The sequence below is a fragment of the Salvelinus alpinus genome, chromosome 14 (assembly GCF_045679555.1).
Source record: "Salvelinus alpinus chromosome 14, SLU_Salpinus.1, whole genome shotgun sequence".
Taxonomy (NCBI): Eukaryota; Metazoa; Chordata; class Actinopteri; order Salmoniformes; family Salmonidae; genus Salvelinus; species Salvelinus alpinus.
Window position 1 is genome coordinate 8,755,312 of NC_092099.1, and position 19,226 is coordinate 8,774,537.

A 19,226-nucleotide genomic window follows, 5' to 3' on the forward strand; every position below is an offset into this window, starting at 1 on the left:
AGCCTGAAGGTACGGAGGTGCCGTTCCCCTCACAGCTCCGTAGGCAAGCACCATGGTCTTGTAGCGGATGCGAGCTTCAACTGGAAGCCAGTGGAGAGAGCGGAGGAGCGGGGTGACGTGAGAGAACTTGGGAAAGTTGAACACCAGACGGGCTGCGGCGTTCTGGATGAGTTGTAGGGGTTTAATGGCACAGGCAGGGAGCCCAGCCAACAGCGAGTTGCAGTAATCCAGACGGGAGATGACAAGTGCCTGGATTAGGACCTGCGCCGCTTCCTGCGTGAGGCAGGGTCGTACTCTGCGAATGTTGTAGAGCATGAACCTACAGGAACGGGTCACCGCCTTGATGTTAGTTGAGAACGACAGGGTGTTGTCCAGGATCACGCCAAGGTTCTTAGCACTCTGGGAGGAGGACACAATGGAGTTTTCAACCGTGATGGCGAGATCATGGAACGGGCAGTCCTTCCCCGGGAGGAAGAGCAGCTCCGTCTTGCCGAGGTTCAGCTTGAGGTGGTGATCCGTCATCCACACTGATATGTCTGCCAGACATGCAGAGATGCGATTCACCACCTGGTTATCAGAGGGGGGAAAGGAGAAGATTAATTGTGTGTCGTCTGCATAGCAATGATAGGAGAGACCATGTGAGGATATGACAGAGCCAAGTGACTTGGTGTATAGCGAGAATAGGAGAGGGCCTAGAACAGAGCCCTGGGGGACACCAGTGGTGAGAGCACGTGGTGCGGAGACAGATTCTCGCCACGCCACCTGGTAGGAGCGACCTGTCAGGTAGGACGCAATCCAAGCGTGGGCCGCGCCGGAGATGCCCAGCTCGGAGAGGGTGGAGAGGAGGATCTGATGGTTCACAGTATCAAAGGCAGCCGATAGGTCTAGAAGGATGAGAGCAGAGGAGAGAGAGTTAGCTTTAGCAGTGCGGAGCGCCTCCGTGACACAGAGAAGAGCAGTCTCAGTTGAATGACTAGTCTTGAAACCTGACTGATTTGGATCAAGAAGGTCATTCTGAGAGAGATAGCAGGAGAGCTGGCCAAGGACGGCACGTTCAAGAGTTTTGGAGAGAAAAGAAAGAAGGGATACTGGTCTGTAGTTGTTGACATCGGAGGGATCGAGTGTAGGTTTTTTCAGAAGGGGTGCAACTCTCGCTCTCTTGAAGACGGAAGGGACGTAGCCAGCGGTCAAGGATGAGTTGATGAGCGAGGTGAGGTAAGGGAGAAGGTCTCCGGAAATGGTCTGGAGAAGAGAGGAGGGGATAGGGTCAAGCGGGCAGGTTGTTGGGCGGCCGGCCGTCACAAGACGCGAGATTTCATCTGGAGAGAGAGGGGAGAAAGAGGTCAAAGCACAGGGTAGGGCAGTGTGAGCAGAACCAGCGGTGTCGTTTGACTTAGCAAACGAGGATCGGATGTCGTCGACCTTCTTTTCAAAATGGTTGACGAAGTCATCAGCAGAGAGGGAGGAGGGGGGAGGAGGGGGAGGAGGATTCAGGAGGGAGGAGAAGGTGGCAAAGAGCTTCCTAGGGTTAGAGGCAGATGCTTGGAATTTAGAGTGGTAGAAATTGGCTTTAGCAGCAGAGACAGAAGAGGAGAATGTAGAGAGGAGGGAGTGAAAGGATGCCAGGTCCGCAGGGAGGCGAGTTTTCCTCCATTTCCGCTCGGCTGCCCGGAGCCCTGTTCTGTGAGCTCGCAATGAGTCGTCGAGCCACGGAGCAGGAGGGGAGGACCGAGCCGGCCTGGAGGATAGGGGACATAGAGAGTCAAAGGATGCAGAAAGGGAGGAGAGGAGGGTTGAGGAGGCAGAATCAGGAGATAGGTTGGAGAAGGTTTGAGCAGAGGGAAGAGATGATAGGATGGAAGAGGAGAGAGTAGCGGGGGAGAGAGAGCGAAGGTTGGGACGGCGCGATACCATCCGAGTAGGGGCAGTGTGGGAAGTGTTAGATGAGAGCGAGAGGGAAAAGGATACAAGGTAGTGGTCGGAGACTTGGAGGGGAGTTGCAATGAGATTAGTGGAAGAACAGCATCTAGTAAAGATGAGGTCAAGCGTATTGCCTGCCTTGTGAGTAGGGGGGGAAGGTGAGAGGGTGAGGTCAAAAGAGGAGAGGAGTGGAAAGAAGGAGGCAGAGAGGAATGAGTCAAAGGTAGACGTGGGGAGGTTAAAGTCACCCAGAACTGTGAGAGGTGAGCCATCCTCAGGAAAGGAACTTATCAGGGCGTCAAGCTCATTGATGAACTCTCCAAGGGAACCTGGAGGGCGATAAATGATAAGGATGTTAAGCTTGAAAGGGCTGGTAACTGTGACAGCATGGAATTCAAAGGAGGCGATAGACAGATGGGTCAGGGGAGAAAGAGAGAATGTCCACTTGGGAGAGATGAGGATCCCAGTGCCACCACCCCGCTGACCAGAAGCTCTCGGGGTGTGCGAGAACACGTGGGCAGACGAGGAGAGAGCAGTAGGAGTAGCAGTGTTATCAGTGGTAATCCATGTTTCCGTCAGTGCCAAGAAGTCGAGGGACTGGAGGGAAGCATAGGCTGAGATGAACTCTGCCTTGTTGGCCGCAGATCGGCAGTTCCAGAGGCTGCCTGAGACCTGGAACTCCACGTGGGTCGTGCGCGCTGGGACCACCAGGTTAGAGTAGCAGCGGCCACGCGGTGTGAAGCGTTTGTATGGTCTGTGCAGAGAGGAGAGAACAGGGATAGACAGACACATAGTTGACAGGCTACAGAAGAGGCTACGCTAATGCAAAGGAGATTGGAATGACAAGTGGACTACACGTCTCGAATGTTCAGAAAGTTAAGCTTACGTTGCAAAAAATCTTATTGACTAAAATGATATAGTACTGCTGGCTGGTGAAATAGGCTAGCTAGCAGTGGCTGCGTTGTTGACTTTGTTTGAAAGTGTAGCTGGCTAGGTAACCTCTAACTGGCTAGGTAACCTCGACAATTACTCTAGACTACACAATTATCTTGGATACAAAGACGGCTATGTAGCCAGCTAAGATCAAACAAATCAAACTGTTGTACTGTAATGAAATGAAATGTAATACTACCTGTGGAGCAAAGCGGAATGCAACTACTCGCTCCAACCCGGAAGTGCGTATCGTAGAGGGAGAGGCAATAGAAGTGTTGTTTCTTGTATTATTGTCTTTTGTGTCTTTAGAAGACTGCTTCACCTTAATATCCCCTTTCCCTTTTCTTCTGTCCTTATTTTGTCCCACTTTGTCCCTTCTTTGTCCCTTCTTCTCTTCTGCCAACTAGACACTCCTTGTTAGCTAGCTAGCTTCTTCCAGGAATGTCCCTAGCAACTGCCTAGCAACAGGTAAACAACTTAGCTAGCTAAGAAAACGGTATAATTTTATGAAAAATTGTTACTTTTTCAAAAGCCTTTCTTCTTTGTTTGCTGCTTGTTTGGTCTCCTATTCAGTTTGCAGTTTTCTTTTGATTTTTTTTCGATGTACTTTACTCTAAAAAAACATTTAAATTTCAATATTTGTAGGAGCTCATCTTTTCAGCTGCTGCTGCTTAATTTGGAACTCCGGAACAAAAAAGTAAGTATCATATCATTTAAACAGTTCGCTAGGTGTATGCAAAACCATAAGCAAATAGGTCAACTGTGATATGACTAAAGAGTTAATCGCAGGGATTTTTCCACAACTTTCTATTAAAATGTATTAATTAACACATACAAGATAATTTCATGTATGTGTATACTGAGTATGTCCACATCCCCGTCAGTCCATTCTATTGGTAAACTACATGGTAATGTAAAAGTAATATTTTTTTTGTGATCCAATACGTAATATAGTAAGTAAAAATAAATCAAGCTTGCAACACGCATCTGATTATCAATTATGAAAATAATTTTTTTCTGGTCTGTGAGAATATCTAAGGTGCTTTTATATAATTATAATGCAGGGTTAATAATAACAATAATAATAATTGTTGGATAACAGATCGGCTCTCGGAACTCATTAAGAGGCGGCTTCTGTCTTCAATATGCTTTAAAAGCTTTATTTTCCAAATGTTTAAAGTGCGTGTGGGCGACGGAGAGAATGCATTTGACTGTTCTTAATATTAGGGCTTTCAGGAGGAACGGAAAATTGCGTATCAATTCATAAACCACGTGCCATGGAATCGGTACATCGAAAATCTCTTCCCAACTTTTTTGCATGGCACAGCTGTCAATTTTACAAACAGATAGTCAATTTGTGCCACAGTTTAGACTAACGATAGATCAGCGTTCTAACTCCCTGTTGTGATAGTGTGGCGCAATGAAAGAATGCCACCATCTACCACTAACGGTCTAGTTTAACCTACATTTGTTCATTTGTGTTAACTAGACTGAATGTCTAGCCTCACGGCTCTGCGGTCGTGGGAGAATACCTTCCCGAAGTTGAACTGTCCCCACGTGGTTTCCTTCAGATAGCATACCGTAGCTGCTAGCAAGCTTGCACATTTGTATTTTTTAAAGATCCTGTTCATGAGGTCCAGCATCATTAAGGCAGTTTATTACACTTTAAAATATTACATGATATTACATTTCATAAAATATTAAGTGTGTTCCCTCAGACCACTACTCTACTACCACATATCTACCATACAAAATCCATGTGTACGTGTGTATAGAGTGTGTGTCTTATCATGTGTATGTGTGTCTGTGCCTGTGTCTGTGTCTCTTCACAGTTCCCGCTGTTACTTAAGGTGTATTTGTATATGTTTTTTAAATCTGATTCTACTGCTTGCATCAGTTACCTGATGTGGAATAGAGTTCAGTGTAGCCATGGCTCTACATATGTAGTACTGTGCACCTCCCATAGTCTGTTCTTGACTTGGGGTTGTGAAGAGACCTATGGTGGTGCTAGTAGTTTAAAACAGACACCTCGGTGCATTCAGCACATTACAATGTCACCCTAGCTAGCATTAGCTGTGAGGCTTCTAACGAGCTAGCTTATGGTGACTGGCTCGCTGGAAAGTAAGCTATTCCTACCTGCACATACGGTTGCATTAGCATGGCTAGATAACTCAGAAACTAGTTACCTACATGCCCAGATGGTAGTATTGCTAGCTCCCTTCTCTCATTTAGTTCACTTGTTTGTGTTGACTAACCTGACCTGTTGAGCCTCACGGCATTAGGGTCATGGGAGATTTTTCAGCAATGCTGAAAAGCCAGCTACTACTGGCCAGCTTTCATCTCTCATTTAGTAACCTAACGTTCACTCGCTTTTCATTGGCTAAACTGACCAGCTAAGCTTCATGGTTTTATGATCAAAAGAGACTCTCAGGACCAAAGAAACAATCTATTTACACGGTTGTCTTCGGCTAACGTGGTGCTAGCTAGCTAGGCTATTAACCAGCTAGAATACTGGCTAGCTAACACCAAAAGACTCATGGCTAAGCGTTGACTAGCAAATGCATACCCGTTCAAGCAATACTTTCCCCCTGGAGTTATGGCCCATTCAATCGGAAACTAACATGCTCATGCAGCTCTCTAATGAGTCCCGTGAGTGTTGTGAGGTTTTACAGAGTACCCACTTGTGCTAAGCCTAGGCCACGCAACTGGTCCTCATGACTAACACCAGCTAGCTAACAAGTCTGTCTATTTTGTGCTTACTTATCCAAGTGCCCTCCAAGTTACAGCTCACTCATCTGCACCTTTTCTACATTTAAACTGAGGTTGAATGAGTTAAATGTCAGTCGCAAACAAGACATCACTCTCTGTCCCCTCGTAACAGGGGCACAGAGCTGTTATTTCGATAAAAGTGTCTCTCTTTGACGCCAGTTCTTTCTCATAGCAGAGAATTCATGTGCGTGCGTGGTTACACCCTTATGGCTGTCTATTTTTACGAGAGGACACAAGCTTCAGTTCGCTATAAAATCACCCATTTTCTACTGGGTTCTATTTTTAATAGCCAACGGCGACTAGACAAAAGTCGCCACCATGCGGTAGAAGTGTGACATGCGCAGAAAGAAAGTGAGGCCTTCATCTTCTGCCCACCCCGCAGACCTGGGCCCCGTGGCAGCCCATTGGTTCCTGCATCTCGCCAACTCACAGCTGGGAATGGGCAACAAGCTAGCCTTGGGGGTCCCCTGCAACGCAGCAATCTGCCAAAGGTTAGGCCCCTGAACCAGGCCAAACTTGTAGGGATGCAGTCTTACGCTGCAGCCGAACCTAGGGCGCAGGCCTTGCGACTGAGGAGAATAGTATGCAGGGCTTACATCTCTCTGCCCTACCCTCCCTCTTCGAATTTAATGGTTGCTACTCCTTCCCCTCTCAGAGTTTCACAGCAGTGGGAAGGTAGGGCTGCGTGAAGACAAAACCATATTCTCTGTGCAGCAGCTCACTTTCATGACCATGGTCACATGAGAAAATGTACAGTTGAAGTCGGAAGTTTACAGACACTTAGGTTGGAGTCAATAAAACTTGTTTTTCAACCACTCCACAAATATTTTGTTAACAAACTATAGTTTTGGCAAGTCAGTTAGGACATCTACTTTGTGCGTGACACAAGTAATTTTTCTAACAACTGTTTACAGACAGATTACTTCACTTATAATTCACTGTAACACAATTCCAGAGGGTCAGACGTTTACATACATTAAGTTGACTGTGCCTTTAAACAGCTTGGAAAATTCCAGAAAATGATGTCATGGCTTTAGAAGCTTCTGATAAGCTAATTGACATAATTTGAGTCAATTGGAGGTGTACCTGTGAATGTATTTCAAGGCCTACCTTCAAATTCAGTGCCTCTTTGCTTGACATCATGGGAAAATCAAAAGAAATTAGCCAAGACCTCAGAAAAAAATTGTAGACCTCCACCAGTTTGTTTCATCCGTGGGAGCAATTTCCAAATTCGTGAAGGTACCACGTTCATCTGTACAAACAATAGTACGTAAGGATAAACACCATGGGACCACGCAGCCATCATACCGCTCAGGAAGAAGACGCGTTCTGAACATACTTTGGTGCGAAAAGTGCAAAATCAATCCCAGAACAACAGCAAAGGACCTTGTGAAGATGCTGGATACAAAAGTATCCATATAAACAGTAAAAAAAGTCCTATATCGACATAACCTGAAAGGCCGCTCAGCAAGGAAGAAGCCACTGCTCCAGAATCGCCATAAAAAAGCCAGACTACGGTTTGCAACTGCACATGGGGACAAAGATCGTACTTTGAAGAAATGTCCTCTGGTCTAAAGAAAAATAAATAGAACTGTTTGGCCATAATTACCATCGTTATGTTTGGAGGAAAAAAGAGGAGGCTTGCAAGCCGAAGAACACCATCCCAACCGTGAAGCATGGGGGTGGCAGCATCATGTTGTGGGGGTGCTTTTCTGCAGGAGTGATTGGTGCACTTCACAAAATAGAGGCATCATGAGGCAGGAAAATGATGTGGATATATTGAAGCAACATCTCAAGACATCAGTCAGGAAGTTAAAGCTTGGTCGCAAATGGGTCTTCCAAATGGACAATGACCCCAAGCATACTTCCAAAGTTGTGTCAAAATGACTTAAGGACAACAAAGTCAAGGTATTGGAGTAGCCATCACAAAGCCCTGACCTCAATCCTATAGAACATTTGTGGGCAGAACTGAAAAAGCATATGGGAGCAAGGAGCCCTCAAACCTGACTCAGTTACACCAGCTCTGTCAGGAGGAATGGGCCAAAATTCACCCAACTTAGTGTGGGAAGCTTGTGGAAGGCTACTCGAAATGTTTGACCCAAGTTAATCAATTTAATGGCAATGCTACCAAATACTAATTGTTTGTTTTCTGACCCACTGGGAATGTGATGAAAGAAATAAAACTGCAATAAATAATTCTCTCTATTATTCTGACATTTCACATTCTTAAAATAAAGTGGTGATCCTAACTGACCTAAGACACGGAATTTTTACAAGGATTACATGTCAGGAATTGTGAAAAACCCAGTTTAAATGTATTTGGCTAAAGTGTATGTAATCTTCCGACTTCAACTGTAAGGCATTCAACCACTAATCTAGTATGTAGTGTAATGTGGGTAAATTCACGAGGGTGCTACATTCCAGGTGAATCACATAAAATGAATCATTAGATTGTTTTCTACAACATTACAAATTTAACATGCTTGTACTTAACAGTGTGTAAGGGCTATTTGACCTAGAAGGAGAGTGATGGAGTGCTGCATCAGATGACCTGACCTCCACAATCATCCGAGCTCAACCCAATTGAGATGGTTTCGGATGAGTTGGACCGCAGAGGGAGGAAAAAGCAGCCAACAAGTGCTCAGCATATGTGGGAAGTCCTTCAAGACTGTTGGAAATAGATTCCCTGTGAAGCTGGTTGCGAGAATGCTGTCATCAAGGCAAAGGGTGGCTACTTTGAATCTAAAATCTATTTTGATTTGTTTAACACTTTTTTGGTTTCAACATTATTTTATTTGTATTATTTCATAGTTCTGATGTATTCACTATTTTATACAATGTAGAAAATGTTAAAAAAATAAAGAAAAACCCTTGAATGAGTAGGCATGTCCAAACCTTTGACTGGTACTGTGGCACGCTTGCCAAAAGAACGGAGGGTAGAGGTGGTTTTTCCACTGGTCAACTCTTCTTCGAGTGTCGGGGATTTGGGCCTGGACCAAAAAATCCTAATCCAAATCGAGGTTAGTGATTGGTGTTCTGATGTCCAGAAGCTCTTTTTGGTCATAAGAAATTATGGCGGAAACATTATGTACAAAAAAAGTTCAGATCAGGGGGAAAAAAGGACAAAATAGCACAGTTGGTCAGGAGACCGTAAAACAGCTGCTATTCCCTCCAGCGGAATATTTTCACCAAAAAAATAAAAAGCTGGCATAAGGTGTTTTATCGCACTGAGATTCTGATGACTATAGATGAATGATGATGATTTAAGCATAATTATTTTAACACTGTGTAAATGGAGTTTGTTGTATTGTATTCATTTTATTTTGTCATGTTTTGTCTCTGCTGCTGTCTGACACTGAGTATCCGATCGGAGATCTATCTATTAAATATTTTTTATCATAGTTTAATCTGATACAATTTTTGACAAATACTACACTGTATTGTAGTATACAACCCGGCATTGTTTAATTGTTGTGAATTTTGTCAATGCACACCTGTTCCCATAACAGGTTTTATTTCCTTTTATTTTTATTTTGGGATGAGTTGGACCGCAGAATGAAGGCAAAGCAGCCAACAAGTGCTCAGCATGTGTGTCACGCCCTGGCCTTAGTTGTCTTTGTTTATTTATTATTTTAGTTAGGTCAGGGTGTGACATGGGGGATGTATGTGTTTTTGTCTAGTCTAGGGTGTTTGTATTGTATAGGGGGTTTTGTAGAGTTTATGGGGTTGTGTTCAGTGTAGGTGTTTAGGTAAGTCTATGGTTGCCTAGTTTGGTTCTCAATTAGAGACAGCTGTCTATTGTTGTCTCTGATTGGGAGTCATATTTAGGCAGCCATAGGCATTAGGCAGGTTGTGGGTAATTGTCTATGTCTATGTTGCATGTGTGCACGTAGGTGTGTAGCTTCACGGTTGTTTTTTTTGTATATTTGTAAAAGTGTTTGTTTCGTCTTCGTTATATTAAAAGAAGATGTATTCGTATCACGCTGCGCCTTGGTCCTCTCTTCCACAGAAAGACGATCGTGACAGAATTACCCACCATACCAGGACCAAGCAGCAACAGGAGCAACATACACAGGATTCATTGACTTGGGAGGAGATACTGGATGGTAAGGGACCTTGGGCACAACCGGGAGAATATCGCTGGAGCTGGAGGCAGCTAAAGCCGAGAGGAGGCGATATGAGGAGGCAGCAAGGAAGCAAGGCTGGAAGCCCGCGAGTCAAACCCAAAAATGTATTGGGGGGGGGGGGGGCTACAACGGAGTGTGGCGAAGTCAGGGAGCATTCAACCAGGTAAGGTTGGGCAGGCTCAGTGCTCAAGGGAGCCAGTACGCCGTCACGGTCCGGTATATCCGGCGCCACCTCCCCGCCCCAGCCCAGTACCACCAGTGCCTACACCACGCACCAGGCTTCCAGTGCGTCTCCAGAGCCCTGTTCCTCCTCCACGCACTCGCCCTATGGTGCGTGTCTCCAGCCCGGTACCACCAGTTCCGGCACCAAGCCTCCTGTGCGTCTCCAGAGTCCTGTGCGTCCTGTTGCTGCTCCCCGCACTAGCCTTGAGGTGCGTGTCCTTGGCCCGGTACCACCAGTTCCGGCACCACGCACCAGGCCTACTGTGCGACTCAGCCGGCCAGAGTTTGCCGTCTGCCCAGCGCCGTCTGCGCTGTCCGTCTGCCCAGCGCCGTCTGCGCTGTCCGTCTGCCCAACGTCGCCTGCACTGCCCGTCTGCCCAACGCCGTCTGAGCTGTCCGTCTGCCAAGCGCCGCCTGCGCTGCCCGTCTGCCTAGCACCGTCTGAGCTGCCCGTCTGTCCTGAGCCTTCAAAGCCGCCCGTCTGTCCTGAGCCTTCAAAGCCGCCCGTCTGTCCTGAGCCTTCAGAGCTGTCCGTCAGTCAGGAGCGGCCAGAGCCGTCCGCCAGTCAGGAGCAGCCAGAGCCGTCCGCCAGTCAGGAGCAGCCAGAGCCGTCCGCCAGTCAGGAGCAGCCAGAGCCGTCCGCCAGTCAGGAGCAGCCAGAGCCGTCCGCCAGTCAGGAGCAGCCAGAGCCGTCCGCCAGTCAGGAGCAGCCAGAGCCGCCCGCCAGTCAGGAGCAGCCAGAGCCGCCCGCCAGTCAGGAGCAGCCAGAGCCGCCCGCCAGTCAGGAGCAGCCAGAGCCGCCCGCCAGTCAAGAGCAGCCAGAGCCGCCCGCCAGTCAGGAGCAGCCAGAGCCGCCCGCCAGTCAGGAGCAGCCAGAGCCGCCCGCCAGTCAGGAGCAGCCAGAGCCGCCCGCCAGTCAGGAGCAGCCAGAGCCGCCCGCCAGTCAGGAGCAGCCAGAGCCGCCCGCCAGTCAGGAGCAGCCAGAGCCGCCCGCCAGTCAGGAGCAGCCAGAGCCGCCCGCCAGTCCGGAGCCGCCCGCCAGTCCGGATCCGCCCGCCAGTCCGTAGCCGCCCCTCAGTCCGGAGCCGCCCCTCAGTCCGGAGCCGCCCCTCAGTCCAGAGCCGCCCCTCAGTCCAGAGCCGCCCCTCAGTCCAGTGGCGCCCCTCAGTCCAGTGGCGCCCTCTGGGATGGTCTTCAGTCCGGGACTCGCTGCAAGGGTCGCCGTTCCAGAGGCGCCACCAAAGCGGGGATTGACTATGGTGGAGTGGGGCCCGCACCCGAGCCGCCGCCGTAAGAAGGCCCACCCGGACCCTCCCCTTCTGTGTCAGGTTTTGCGGCCAGAGTCCGCACCTTTGGTGGGGGGGGTACTGTCACGCCCTGGACTTAGTTGTCTTTGTTTATTTATTATTTTAGTTAGGTCAGGGTGTGACATGGGGGATGTATGTGTTTTTGTCTAGTCTAGGGTGTTTGTATTGTATAGGGGGTTTTGTAGAGTTTATGGGGTTGTGTTCAGTTTAGGTAAGTCTATGGTTGCCTAGTTTGGTTCTCAATTAGAGACAGCTGTCTATTGTTGTCTCTGATTGGGAGTCATATTTAGGCAGCCATAGGCAGGCAGGTTGTGGGTAATTGTCTATGTCTATGTTGCATGTGTGCACGTAGGTTTGTAGCTTCACGGTAGTTTTTTTTGTATATTTGTAAAAGTGTTTGTTTCGTCTTCGTTATATTAAAAGAAGATGTATTCGTATCACACTGCGCCTTGGTCCTCTCTTCCACAGAAAGACGATCGTGACAATATGTGGGAAATCCTTCAAGACTGTTGGAAAAGCATTCCAGGTGACTACCTCATGAGTCTGGTTGAGAGAAGGCCAAGAGTGTGTAAAACTATCATTAAGGCAAAGGGTGGCTATTTGAAGAATCTCAAAAATCAAATAGATTTTTATTTGTTTAACACTTTTTTGGTAACTACATGATTCCATGTGTGTTATTTCATAGTTTTGATGTCTTCACTATTATTCTACAATGTAGAAAATAAATAAAAACCTTTGAATGAGTAGGTGTTCTAAAACTTTTGACCGGTAGTGTAGATATGTATGTATATGTTTAACATGTCAAACATGATTAACATTAGTTACGTAGAGTTATGAATATGTGAGGTGCACTACATAAACCTACCATTGAGCCACTTGGCATCAGAGTCATGCACCTGGAACTCTCGCTGAAAGAGGTCATCTAGGGTCAACTGGGTGCCTAGAGACTAGAAATTTCACAAAATTGGTCTGTAAGTCGACATACAAACGACTTGTACTCAAATGATTAGTAAATGGCCCTAAAGATTTTCAAGTGACTCACACAGCAACAATTACTACTAAGGACATTGATACAATCCAAGGTTGGAATTTTAATTGTGAATAAAAGGGATAAGCAAAAGCAGGTATGATAATCCGAACCTCGAGGCAAGTCCTTCATCTGAATCATCATCTATATGAAATCAACCATTTAAATGACCTAATGAATTGAGAGGACGGTCCGGGGAGAGACAGCTTGACCTTAATCAAGTCCAGCAGCAATAATCAGAAGTAGTGGCAATATTTATTTTTAATTACCTATGCAAATATTCACCTCAAGCATTCAAATCCTTTCATTTGCAAGGGCAATGGAGTGTTACACTTTTAACCTACAGTGGGGAGAACAAGTATTTGATACACTGCCGATTTTGCCGATTTTCCTACTTACAAAGCATGTAGAGGTCTGTAATTTTTATCATAGGTACACTTCAACTGTGAGAGACGGAATCTAAAACAAAAATCCCGAAAATCACATTGTATGATTTTTAAGTAATTAATTCGCATTTTATTGCATGACATAAGTATTTGATACATCAGAAAAGCAGAACTTAATATTTGGTACAGAATCCTTTGTTTGCAATTACAGAGATCATACGTTTCCTGTAGTTCTTGACCAGGTTTGCACACACTGCAGCAGGGATTTTGGCCCACTCCTCCATACAGACCTTCTCCAGATCCTTCAGGTTTCGGGGCTGTCGCTGGGCAATACGGACTTTCAGCTCCCTCCAAAGATTTTCTATTGGGTTCAGGTCTGGAGACTGGCTAGGCCACTCCAGGACCTTGAGATACTTCTTACGGAGCCACTCCTTAGTTGCCCTGGCTGTGTGTTTCGGGTCGTTGTCATGCTGGAAGACCCAGCCACGACCCATCATCAATGCTCTTACTGAGGGAAGGAGGTTGTTGGCTAAGATCTCGCAATACATGGCCCCATCCACCCTCCCCTCAATACGGTGCAGTCGTCCTGTCCCCTTTGCAGAAAAGCATCCCCAAAGAATGATGTTTCCACCTCCATGCTTCACGGTTGGGATGGTGTTCTTGGGGTTGTACTCATCCTTCTTCTTCCTCCAAACAAGGCGAGTGGAGTTTAGACCAAAAAGCTCTATTTTTGAATCATCAGACCACATGACCTTCTCCCATTCCTCCTCTGGATCATCCAGATGGTCATTGGCAAACTTCAGACGGGCCTGGACATGCGCCTGCTTGAGCAGGGGGACCTTGTGTGCGCTGCAGGATTTTAATCCATGACGGCGTAGTGTGTTACTAATGGTTTTCTTTGAGACTGTGGTCCCAGCTCTCTTCAGGTCATTGACCAGGTCCTGCCGTGTAGTTCTGGGCTGATCCCTCACCTTCCTCATGATCATTGATGCCCCACGAGGTGAGATCTTGCATGGAGCCCCAGACCGAGGGTGATTGACCATCATCTTGAACTTCTTCTATTTTCTTCTATTTTCTAATAATTGCGCCAACAGTTGTTGCCTTCTCACCAAGCTGCTTGCCTATTGTCCTGTAGCCCATCCCAGCCTTGTGCAGGTCTACAATTTTATCCCTGATGTCCTTACACAGCTCTCTGGTCTTGGCCATTGTGGAGAGGTTGGAGTCTGTTTGATTGAGTGTGTGGACAGGTGTCTTTTATACAGGTAACGAGTTCAAACAGGTGCAGTTAATACAGGTAATGAGTGGAGAACAGGAGGGCTTCTTAAAGAAAAACTAACAGGTCTGTGAGAGCCGGAATTCTTACTGGTTGGTAGGTGATCAAATACTTATGTCATGCAATAAAATGCAAATGAATTACTTAAAAATCATACAATGTGATTTTCTGGATTTTTGTTTTAGATTCTGTCTCTCACAGTTGAAGTGTACCTATGATAAAAATTACAGACCTCTACATGCTTTGTAAGTAGGAAAACCTGCAAAATCGGCAGTGTATCAAATACTTGTTCTCCCCACTGTAGATATTTTTCATGTCAATGGGGATTAAATGAAAGGTGTTAGTTTTAAATTGGAAGACTAAATTCTAAGCAGGTAGCTCTTGGTCTGTTTTGTAAAACTGCATTAATTGAGAATGGTGAGAAGTTAGAAACAAGGCCTTTTGAAATTCTGTTAATAGTAAATGCTTAAAAAAATACTGCAGGTTTTGATGATTTTCTCAAAACAATGTTTTACTCCAGGTGCTTACGTTTGGACAGAAGAACAATGGCCAGTCCAATGAGCGACAGCATGACCACAATGACCAGCAGAGAGATGGCAATACCTTTCCAGTTCCTGTCTGGCCCTAAATCCGGTACACCCTAGAGAGAGAGAGACAGAGAGAGGTTAATGTTCATATAGTTATGAGGAAGATATACAATTGATTTGTAGCAAAGGTAGAAGGGGAAACAAACAAGATACACATCTCCCAACCCATCAATCTGGTCACAATGCCAAATAGTACAGACCCTAGGCAGGGCAACAGAGCAGGTGGGCAACGCGCAGTGTCATTTTCCAGACGGAAGTTTCGAATATAAGTCCCACCCACTGGGCAACCAGGCCCACCCAATCAGATTGAGCCAAAATATATTATTTTACATTTTTTGAATGCTCTTTACTTGTCAGTTTTCCAAACAGAACATTATTTGTCTTTTTACCTAAATATGCAAACACCATCAGATAGAATTCATAGCAAGCAGTGCACTGGGTTAGTCAGATTTGGTGAAATATAACAGAACAGATTAACTGGAATGACATTCACTATCAGGGGATGGGTTGCCAAAATTAACTAACTGAAAGCCGAACACCTTTTAAGCCATGAATATGACTGCATAAAACCTAGCGGTCAAACAGGGAAATGGTTTCAATAATTTTTCCCTTAGGGGATTTTAGAAACACTTCAAATAAGGGCATGTTTTGTGTAGGCTTACCCTGGCGTGACGTCTCTCTAGGACAAGGTGACTTATCAATATATTTTGCTCTATTTACTCTGATTCGAAAAATGCAAATTAGCATCAAAGAAGACATCATGCAAAACTACAAATCTCTGCAAGCTCATGCACATCATCTCCAGCGGACACCTTTGCTAACAGGTATTGTGTCAATTTAAACCTGCACAAGACAGTTCACAGAATTGTCCATTTAAAGAAATGTAGCCAATTTATACATTACTACATTTAGCTAACATTAAATAGTTAATCCAGAGATTCTTAGCTTTGATGTGGCAGTCTTGTCCAGATCATCATGGCATTTGTAGTTCTTTATGATAGCTACATTAGCAGCTAATTTAGCATTTCATTTTGGGGGGGTAAATTCAGGCGAATATATTGATAAAAGTCACCTTGTCCCAGAGAGATTTACACAGTTATCAAAAGGTCACATCAGGGTAAGCCTACATGAAACACAGCCCTTATTTTAAGTGTTTCTAAAATTCCCTATGGGAAAAATAAATTTTGGAACCATTTTCCTGTTTGACCGCTAGGTTTTATGGGTATTATGACTCATACTGTGGTACTCTATAGAGGCATATGCCACTGTGCTTCTATGGCTATATGCACCAGGCCACTGCCTATTTCATTTGCTCATTTAGAAAACAAGACAGCTCATAATCCAATGTCTTTATCACAGTCAGAGTCAACACCCCTATATTTTAGCTTTAATTAGAATAAAAAATGCTAACTTTTCTCTCAGCCCCATAGCAAAATGTGTAAAATTGCAGGAAGTTAGCTGCTTTTTTGGGGGGATCCACCCAAATTTCTGCAAGCCCGCCCACCAATGAATTTTTGGCTACGCCACTATATTATAGCTACCTAGCTTAGCATCGTACTGTAGATTCAGCAGGTGGCCTAGCGATTAGAGTGCTGGGCCAGTAAACAAAATGTTGCTCGTTCGAATATCCGTGCTGACAAGGTGGAAAAAATATTTTGATCTGCCTTTGAGCAAGGCACTTAACCCTAATTGCTGCAGGGTCGCCGTCATTAATGTCTGATCCCTGGCCGTGACCCCAATCTCCGAGTGTGTCTCAGGGGGAGTTGGGATATGCAAAAAAATAAATTTCCATTTCACACCTTACACTTGTACAGGTTGCCAACTTGTGGCTTGCGAAAGTATTCACCCCCCTTAGATTTTTCCTATTTTGTTGCCTTACAACCTGGAATTAAAATGGATTTTTGGGGGGGTTGGTATCATTTGATTTACACAACATGCCTACCACTTTGAAGATGCAAAATATGTTTTATTGTGAAACAAACAAGAAATAAGACCAAAAAAAACAGAACTTGAGCGTGCATAACTATCCCCCCCCCCCCCCCCCCCCTTTTGAGCCACCTTTTGCAGCAATTACAGCCAAAAGTCTCTTGGGGGTATGTCTCTATAAGCTTGGCACATCTAGACACTGGGATTTTTGCCCATTCTTCAAGGCAAAATGGCTCCAGCTCCTTCAAGTTGGATGGGTTCCGCTGGTGTGCATCAATCTTTAAGTCATACCACAGATTCTCAATTGGATTGAGGTCTGGGCTTTGACTAGGCCATTCCAAGACATCTAAATGTTTCCCCTTAAACCACTCGAGTGTTGCTTAGGGTCATTGTTCTGCTGGAAGGTGAACCTCCGTCCCAGTCTCAAATCTCTGGAAGACTGAAACTGTTTTCCTTCAAGAATTTCCCTGTATTTAGCGCCATTCAACATTCCTTAAATTCTTACCAGTTTCCCAGTCCCTGCCTATGAAAAACGATGGTGTTCTCGGGGTGATGAGGTGTTGGGTTTGCGCCAGACATAGCGTTTTCCTTGATGGCCAAAAAGCTCAATTTTAGTCTCATTTGACCAGGGTACCTTCTTCCATATGTTTTGGGAGTCTTCCACATGCCTTTTGGTGAACACCAATCGTGTGTGCTTATTTTTTTCTTTATGCAATGGCTTTTTTCTGACCACTTTTCCATAAAACCCAGCTCTGTGGAGTGTACAGCTTAAAGTGGTCCTATGGACAGATTACATTTACATTACATTTAAGTCATTTAGCAGACGCTCTTATCCAGAGCGACTTACAAATTGGTGCATTCACCTTATGATATCCAGTGGAACAACCACTTTACAATAGTGCATCTAACTCTTTTAAGGGGGGGGGGGGGGGTTAGAAGGATTACTTTATCCTATCCTAGGTATTCCTTAAAGAGGTGGGGTTTCAGGTGAAAGATACTCCAATCTCCGCTGTGGAGCTTTGCAGCTCTTTTCAGGGTTATCTTTGGTCGCCTCTCTGATTAATGCCCTCCTTGCCTGGTCCATGAGTTTTGGTGGGCGGCCCTCTCTTGGCAGGTTTGTTGTGGTGCCATATTCTTTACATTTTTTTATAATGGATTTAACGGTGCTCTGTGGGATGTTCAAAGTTTCTGATATTTTTTTATAATCCAACCCTGATCTGTACTTCTCCACAACTTTGTCCCTGACCTGTTTGGAGAGCTCTTTAGTCTTCATGGTGCTGCTTGCTTGGTGGTGCCCCCTGCTTAGTGGTGTTGCAGACTCTGGGGCCTTTCAGAACAGGTGTATATAGACTGAGATCATATGACAGATCATGTGACACTTAGATTGCACACAATTGGACTTTATTTAACTACTTATGTGACTTCTGAATGTAATTGGTTCCACCAGATCTTATTTAAGGGCTTCATAGCAAAGGGAAATGCGTGCATACAAATGCACGTGCCAATTTTCCGTTTTCAATTTTTTAGAAATTTTTGAAACAAGTAATTTTTTTCATTTCATTTCACCATTTTGGACTATTTTGTGTATGTCCATTACATAAACTCAAAATAAAAATCTATTTAAATTACAGGTTGTAATGCAACAAAACAGGAAAAATGCCAAGGGGGTGAATACTTTTGCAAGGCACTGAACATGTAGTGAATCTGGACAAATATACACTAAGCAACCCCTATTTGCAGTGGTGTAAAATACTTTAATGTACTACTTAAGTAGTTTTTGGGATTATCTGTACTTTACTTTACTATTTATATTTTGGACAACTTATACTTTTACTTCACTACATTCCTAAAGAAAATCATGTACATTTTACTCCAAACGTTTTCCCTGAATACCAGAATTACTTTTAGAATGCTTAGCAGGACAGGAAAATGGTCCAATTCATCCACTTATCAAGAGTTGGACTGTGCCCCTGACTATCCATTAATTAAAAAAACAAGAAATGGTGCTGTCGGGTTTGCTTAATATAAGGAATTTTAAATTATTTATGTTTTTACTTCTGATACATAAGTATATTTTACCAATTACATTTACGTTTGATTCTTAAAAGTATATTTTAAACCAAATACTTTCAGATTTTTACTCAAGTAGTATTTTACTGCTTGACTTTCACATTTGGGTACGTTTGGGTACTTTTTCCACCACTGTCTATTTAACCTTTGATGATAATGAACCTCCAATTGAGTCCTTTCTTTGCAAGCGCCTGTCACAAATCAGAAAACATGAGGACAGCTGTTTATAATGGATCAATACCAACCCCTCCTTCTCATCCCCATCCTACCCTGCAGTAGCTCAAGGCTGGGTGACACCACCATTGACAGCCCACTTTAAAGGTGAAGAACCACCAGCACCTCCATCTACCAGTAGTAAAATTCCAAAGACAAAACAGTTGCTGGCGTCAATATTGTTTTAAAAATTGAATAACTGCCTTAATTTTGCCTCATTTTTGCTGGACCCCAAGATGCACAATAAATACAAATGCAATCGGATCAGTAATGCTTTATTTTAGAGTAAGTCTTGTCAGAGCCAGAACAGCCCACAGGGCAGGAGCATATCTCCTATTTCTGCAGTGTGAGGCAGCTTTGATGTACAAGTACAGCCCCTGGACATGAAGCTACACAGTTATTTTCAGTATTTATTAACCTGGGAAATATAACCACTCTCAAATTCATTGATGGAGCTATGGAGTCC

At 44.8% G+C, this 19,226-nt stretch overlaps 1 pseudogene; it reads right to left on the reverse strand.

The window, feature by feature from the left end:
* Nucleotides 1-19,226, reverse strand: part of LOC139539207 (inactive dipeptidyl peptidase 10-like) — a 197,815-nt pseudogene that overhangs the window by 170,579 nt on the left and 8,010 nt on the right.